Source organism: Astyanax mexicanus, chromosome 16, assembly GCF_023375975.1.
Source record: "Astyanax mexicanus isolate ESR-SI-001 chromosome 16, AstMex3_surface, whole genome shotgun sequence".
In the NCBI taxonomy this organism is placed as follows: domain Eukaryota; kingdom Metazoa; phylum Chordata; class Actinopteri; order Characiformes; family Acestrorhamphidae; genus Astyanax; species Astyanax mexicanus.
Window position 1 is genome coordinate 513858 of NC_064423.1, and position 7821 is coordinate 521678.

Consider the following 7821-nt stretch of genomic DNA (forward strand, 5'->3'; position numbering starts at 1 on the left):
GAATAATAGTACCTTGCACAGAGTGTAAGTGTAAGGGCTGGTGGCCGACCAAGGCACCCTCCGGGGCAACAGAGGGCACGCCAGGCCAGCGCCGAGGGTTAATCGGCTAATTGCCAACACCTGCTTTGAACACCTTATAAGCAACGCCAACCAGCCACTCGGCGCTGGATCTTTGAAGCTCGTGAGAGCGAATCTATGCCGGTTTTCTGAGCGAGCCCCGGCTCTCTATCTCTTCCCTTTGTTGTTTCCTTTCGAGTTTGGTGGAGCTGTGTAGAGCAGTGAGCTCCACAGCCGCCATCTACCTGTCTCTAGTCTGGTGGAGAAGAGCGGTGTGCTCTTTTCTGCCGGCCCCTCTCGAGTCTCTGTGTCTGTGTGTGTGTGTGTGTGTGTGTGTGTGTGTGTGTGTGTGTGTCTGTGTGTGTTTCTCACCGCGAGGCACGAGGTTTGTTTACCTTTTCTCTCCGGCGCTGTTCCTCCCCTCTCTGGTGGAGCAGCTTAAATCCACAAGCACCTCAGTTCCGTTTTGTTTTCTTTGGAAGCTCTTTTGTTCAGTTACTCCTTCACCTCGTTTTATAAGATGTAGCTGCACTTCCTCAGCGATCCTAGTTTATGTTCTCTTTCAAGCATTCATTCGGTATCTCACTATGGGATACGCCCCTCTCGCGTATTCCTCAGAAGCACTCTAACATTACGCCAGCCCTTACTGGCTGGCCAGGTCTGACGTCCGCGGGGGGAGGCACCCCCTATAAAAGCAGGTGCCCGAGCGGCAGAACGTCATTCAAACATCTCTTCTCGCTCAGAAGCGACTCAAGTCGACGCTGCCAAGGAATTACGCTACTGTCCACAGAGCAGAGCTAACCACTCGCTCGCCGGGCGCTAATTCCTAACTACGGCGACATTCGACACAATTAAGATAGGCTTGTCTCCAAACAACTATCTAACCAGTCTGTCTCCAAACAGTGGTCAACACTCAGTGCAACTCGCTAGTCACCAAACTAGAGTACGCTGAACCCTATATCCTGTGCTATCGGCTAGCTTGTCACCAAACATTAGCCTTAGCCAACTACACTTAGCCGGAAAGCTAAGAGTTACTTCAGCTGCAAAGCTAACTAGCAATGGCTTCTCTTTCTCCCTCAGAGAGAGATGAGAAGCTGGGGCGGTTATGCTCATGTGGGAACAATATTTCTGCAAGAGATACTCACCCCTGCTGCAATGAGTGCCTCGGGCTGCAACACGCCCAAGACGCACTAGCCCCCACGGGTTCTTGCATCCACTGCGCCCGCCTGCCCATGAAAAGTCTCCGTCGTCGACTAGCACGCCATGCTAGTTTGACCGATCGAGACCCCATGATGGCGGCGCCTCCAGCTCCCGAGGGTCAACCTCAGGTGTCTGCAGCCAGTACCAGTGCAAACTGGGCCGAGCACATGGATGAAGTATCTCCGTTGCTCGACGAGCTCGGCTGCATGCGCGAGGAGCGGGATGAACTCCTCGACGCGGAGCTGGATTCACTGGACGGTTCGGACAACATCCTCCCCTACGAGGACGATGACGATCCGTTCCTTCCACCGACGGAGGCAGCAATGCCTCAAGCCCCTCGCGAGTGTAGCTCAGGCGCGGAAGGCGAGGTCGGTGGTTCCCCAGCTGCTGGTGCGAGCCTGCACGACGTATGCAAGCGCGCCGCAGGAAAACTGGGCATTCCATGGCCCAGCGCTCTGCCCGAGAAGGCCGGTTCTCGGTATGAAGGCAAGCGCTTACCCAGGGTGAAAAGTATGGAGAGACAGGTTCTTCCGCTATTCCCCGAGTGCCTGGAAGAAATGACCCGCACCTGGCCGAAACCTTTCTCATCGAAAAACCCAGTCCTGGGCGGTGCTACGCTGGACTGCGCAGAAATGGAGGCGAATGGACTGTCCAATCTGCCGCAGGTGGAGCCGCTGGTCGCTCACCACCTCCATCCTGGCCAGAAAGCCTTCATGACCACATCCGCGCCTAGCTTCCCGTCAAAGGCGGACGGATTCCAGTCCTCCATGACCGACAAGGCATACAGATCCGTTGCCCTCGGTGTGCGAGCTCTGAACGCATCGTCTATGCTGATGGCGTATCAGGCTGAGCTTCAGGAGGAGATGGCCGGAACCACGGAGCACAAGCTCTGGGACGAGATGTGCGTGGTGACCGACTTATGCCTTCGCCTACATCGCTGTGCTGTCCAGGCTTCAGGAAGGGCGATGAGTATCATGGTCACGCAGGAGAGAGCGCGCTGGCTCAACTTGTCTAGCCTCTCACACCGCGAAAAAGTCCAGCTTCTGGATGTTGCTGTGGATCCAAAGGGCTTGTTCGGCCCCGCTATGGCTGCTATGCAACGCCGCTGTGAGGAAAAGAAGCGGGAGGGTGAGGCTCTGCAAACCTGTCTGCCCAGGAAAGTGCACCCACCTCCTGCCTCAGCGCCCCGCCCATCCTTTGCACAAGCGGTAGCGCGTGCTCCGCTTGGCTACAGGATTCCAAAGCGACCCACCCCACCACAGCCCAGACCACCAGCAAAACCCAAAGCTGAGAGTGGAGGAGCATGGGGTAACAAGCCAGCTGCACCAGTGGACCAGCACGGAAGCCGACAAGCGCCGCCTCGCGCCCGCCTGGGCAAGAGGGCCTCGCAGGCAACCTAACTCGCTGCCGGGGGAGGGAAAGCGTGTTTGCCAGACACACGCCCCTCTCCCACTGGGGGACCAGTCCCTAGAGCCTGCAGTTGCGGCTCACAGTTCAGAAGTGTGGGACTTTGTTCAGTTCAGAAAACCCCTGTCCACTGTCAAAAACACACTGTGTTCAACAAAAATAAAATTGTACCCCATTGTGCAACCAGGCCACGGGCCGAGGGCACTTCAAAACAAAAATGCCCTATTGTTGAAAAACATAAGGAACACTGTGCACTTAGCGGCGCAGGGCCACATAAGCTCTGTACCAGAGCCGGCCACGCGCGCATGCGCAGCTGCCAGAGCGAGGCAGTGCTGCCCTCCACTAGAGGGCAGCAGTGCTCCACTGGTGGCGCTGCAGCCAGCTGTAACACAGCGAATAGCGCGCTGGCGCGCGTGTATCGCGTCGCAATGGGTGCTCAGAACTGTGGAGAAAGGGTACAGGCTCCAATTTTCACACACCCCCCCTCGATTCTCAGACATAATATGGTCACAGGCGAGGGGAAATGCTGCCAGTTTTCTAGAAGCAGAGATAGCCTCTCTTTTAGAGAAAGGAGCGATTCAAGTAGTACCTCCAACGCAGAGCCGGAGCGGCTTCTACTCGAGGTATTTTATAGTTCCCAAAAAGGGAGGGGGCATGAGACCTATACTGGACCTGAGAGCGTTAAACAAACACCTCAGACAGTACAAATTCCGGATGCTGACTCACTCAGCACTGCTAAAGTTTGTACGCCCAGACGATTGGTTCACCACCATCGATCTAAAAGATGCATACTTTCACATTCCCGTTTACCCTCCCCACAGAAAGTTTCTCAGATTCGCCTTTCAGGGGAGGACATACGAGTATATGGTACTCCCGTTCGGCCTCTCTCTGAGCCCGCGCGTTTTTGTCAAATGCACAGAAGCAGCGATAGGGCCGCTCAGGGCGAATGGAATTCGTCTGGCAACGTATTTGGACGACTGGCTTTTGGCTGCAAAGTCAAAGGAAGAAGCCGTGACACACACCGAATACTTAATGAGACACCTCTCATGGCTGGGGTTTCAAATCAACTTGGCCAAAAGTGTGCTGAACCCCAGCCAGTCAGTAACTTTCATCGGACTGTCCCTAGACTCAGTGGCGATGAGAGCTCGGCTTTCCCCAGACAGAGTAGAGGCATTTCAGGCATGCCTCGCCCAGTTTCGAAGGGGAAATTATGTGGAGCTGAGGATGTGCTACAGACTTTTGGGTCTGATGGCGTCAGCATTGGCTGCTATTCCCCTAGGGAGGCTACATATGAGGGGGTTTCAGCGCTGGGTGGCGAAACTCGGTCTGGACCCGCGAATGTACGCACGCAGGAAAATTATTGTGTCAGCTCAGGGTGCGCGGACACTGCGACTGTGGAAGCATCCGCGCTTCCTGTCACAGGGCGCACCGTTAGGCACGATCAGTGCCAGAAAAGTAATCACTACCGATGCGTCTCTATGGGGATGGGGTGCCACCCACGAAGGGAGGTCGGTAAATGGACAGTGGAGTCCGAGCTTACGCTTGGCTCATGTAAATGTTCTGGAGCTCAGGGCAGTATGCCTGGCTCTACGTCATTTTCTTCCGTATGTGGAAAACTCTCATGTGTTGGTCCGTACGGACAACACGACTGTGGTGGCTTACATCAACAAGCAGGGGGGCTTACGCTCCCTACAACTTCACAGGCTAGCACACAGACTGATTATCTGGAGCAATGCCAACCTCCTCTCACTCAGAGCAACGCATGTGCCGGGAGTGTCAAATCGAGGGGCGGACCTACTCTCCAGGGGCCACCCTCGCTATGGGGAGTGGAAACTTCACCCAGACGTGGTGAATATGGTCTGGAAGCGGTACGGTCTCCCAGCAGTGGATCTGTTCGCATCCAGGGAGCTCTGATATCCCCTACTCTAATCAGAGTGAGAGAGGCGGGTCTATCAGTTATTCTGATAGCACCGAATTGGCCACAAAAGACTTGGTTAGCAGAGATAACGCAGATGCTTTACGCTCAACCATGGCCCCTCCCACTGCGCAGGGATCTGCTCTCGCAGGCGCGGGGAGAAATCTTTCACCCTCACCCAGAGCGCCTAGCTCTCTGGGCTTGGCCCGTGAAGGGTTAAATTTGACGTCATGTGGGCTGCCTCAGAATGTAGTAGCTACCATCCAAAGTGCTAGGGCACCGTCCACACGCACTTTGTATCATGCTAAGTGGCGTGTGTTTGAGGATTGGTGTACTGACACAGATGAAGTGCCATACCAATGCTCTGTAAGGAGTGTTTTGTTATTTTTACAAACACTTCTTGAAAATGGTAGAGCTTTTTCCACTATCAAAGTGTATCTAGCTGCTATTTCTGCGTGTCACGTAGGACTTAATGGCAAAACGTTGGGGCAACACCCCCTCATTTGTCGATTTATGCGCGGGGTGCGTCGCTTGCGCCCTGTATCAAAACCTTTATCTCCTAAGTGGGATTTGCCTCTGGTACTAGAGGCTTTATCCGGACCTCCATTCGAACCTTTACTGGAGGTGGATTCGAAGATGCTTTCACTTAAAACAGCACTGCTTATGGCGCTCGTGTCTGCCAAACGAGTTGGCGACTTACACGCCTTTTCAGTGCATTCTTCGTGTATGCAATTTGGTCCAGGTGACTCTAACGTTTCTCTGCGACCTAACCCAGCGTACATTCCTAAGGTTATGGACACGTCTTATTCGTGTCTTCCGTTGGAGCTCACTGCTTTTCACCCACCGCCGTTTTCGTCTCCGGAACAGCAGCGGTTACATATGCTATGTCCTGTGCGCGCTTTGAGAGCGTATCTGACCAGGACCATGTCATTCAGGAAATCAGATCAACTATTTATTTCCTGGTCCGGGTCTCATAAGGGCAAGCCCATTACAAAACAGCGTCTCTCACACTGGATTGTAAAAGCTATAGGCTTGGCCTATTCAGCAAAAGGGTTGAACCCCCCCGATGGTCTGTGTGCGCATTCTACGAGGGGTATTGCCACATCATGGGCTCTTTTTAAAGGGGTGTCCTTACAAGAGCTATGTGCGGCCGCTTGTTGGTCATCACCTACAACCTTTATGAGGTTCTACAGGCTTGACGTTACTTCATCACGTTTGGCTCATGCTGTTTTGAGCACTAGCTCAGCGCTGGCTCAAGACGCGCCAGTCTGATGTCAGGTCAAGCAGCGTCTAGGTTGGCTTGTCCGGCAATACGGGAGTAAGCATATCCCATAGTGAGATACCGAATGAATGCTTGAAAGAGAACTTTAGGTTACGACCGTAACCCCGGTTCTCTGATAGCATGAGTGAGGTATCTCACCGGACCACCCTTCTTGCAATGAGCGAGAAGAGATAGCTAACTTTGAATGACGTTCTGCCGCTCGGGCACCTGCTTTTATAGGGGGTGCCTCCCCCCGCGGACGTCAGACCTGGCCAGCCAGTAAGGGCTGGCGTAATGTTAGAGTGCTTCTGAGGAATACGCGAGAGGGGCGTATCCCATAGTGAGATACCTCACTCATGCTATCAGAGAACCGGGGTTACGGTCGTAACCTAAAGTTTTCTCCCTCTCTCTTTCACTCACGCTCGGCGCGAGGTTTGTTTTCCACCCGTTTTCACTCTCCACCCGTTTTCGTTGCTCCGCCCCTTTCGGGGGAGGCTCTTTAAAGGGTGATTAAAGCAACTGCATCCCAATCCGCTCGCTGGTGCAGCGGTTAGAGCACTGGGCTGCGACCGTGACAGCCTGGGTTCGATCCCCGCAGGGAGCGGGGTTTAATAAGGACTTATATACATATAATATTATATATCCTATTAATATATGTATTAAAGATTATATTTTTATTATCATTATTATTATTCTTTCTCTTGGGTTTACCTGCTTTGAGATCTACTGCTCTGCACCTGGGTTCTAAAATCCTTCTGGGCTGGAGAGCTACTGCTCCCAACCCATTACAGTAAGATCCCATGTGTATATAGAGCAACCAGTCATGTCCTGAGAGCGATTTGTAGGAGCAGTTTGGCCACAAACATTGTGACAATAAGTGTCAATTTGAGTTTTACTTAACTTCTTGTAAGTAAAACTGATCGACCAAACATTCTTCACAGGCAGAAGTCCCTAACTTCAGCTCAGTGAATATCTGAATTCGACCCAGGGATGGACTGGCCATAGGGAGCATCAGGACAATTCCCAGTGGGACATTCTGTGTGTGGGCCACTGAAAGAGCTTAAAGGTGATCTAATTATTCTAATATTAAGTAGGCATTGACTCATTGTTTTCTCTTTGATATGATGCATCTTTGCATAATTACAGGGGCAATTTGGAGAAACATTAAGCATGGATAAAAGTAGCAGATGGCTCAAAAACTACAGAAGCTTGCTAGATTAGCCACTGTACTCACCGCTTACACAGAAAAATTCCACCATGTGACTGCACGAACAGCCGTGTGAACTCAGGGTTAGTCCAAAACAGGAGAACACACATGGCTGTATAGAGCACTTTTAAAGGGGATTAAATAGCAGGGGGGAGTTTGTGCATATTACATTCACAGGACTGTGGACAGGAAAACTTTGCTACTGCCTGATGGCCTATGGGAAGAAGCTGTCCCAGAATCAGCTGGTCCTGGTAAAGAATGCTTTAAATGTTTCATTGAGTGAAGAATCAGTCCAGAAGATCAACTAAATTCAATTCACTACAGAAAACGTGATCTCTTTTTCAATGAGTTTTCTTTATTTTCATGATTATTTACATTGTAGATTCTCACTGAAGCATCAAAACTATGAATGAGCACATGTGGAGTTTTATGTACTTTTATGTACTGAAAACATGTTTTATATTCTAGTTTCTTCAAAATAGCCCCCTTTGCTCTGATTACTGTTTTACACCCTCTTGGCATCATTCTCTCAATGAGCTTCAAGAGGTGGTCACCTGAAAAGTTTTCCAACAGTCTTGAAGGAAGGAGTTCCCAGAGGTGTTTATTAGCACTTGTTGGCTCTTTGCTTTCTTCACTCTGTGCTCCAGCTCACCCTAAACCATCTGGATTGGGTTCAGGTCCGGTGACTGTGGAGGTTCAGCTCATTTTTTGTTAAGTACATAAAACTCCACGTGTTCATTCATAGTTTTGATGCTTCAGTGAGAATCTACAATG

The 7821-nt window shown here is 51.5% G+C and overlaps 1 pseudogene; it reads left to right on the plus strand.

Annotated features, from left to right (window-relative positions):
* The first annotated feature begins 1115 nt into the window (after positions 1-1115).
* LOC125782305 (uncharacterized) lies at positions 1116-6220 on the plus strand (annotated as a pseudogene).
* Positions 6221-7821: the final 1601 nt, after the last annotated feature.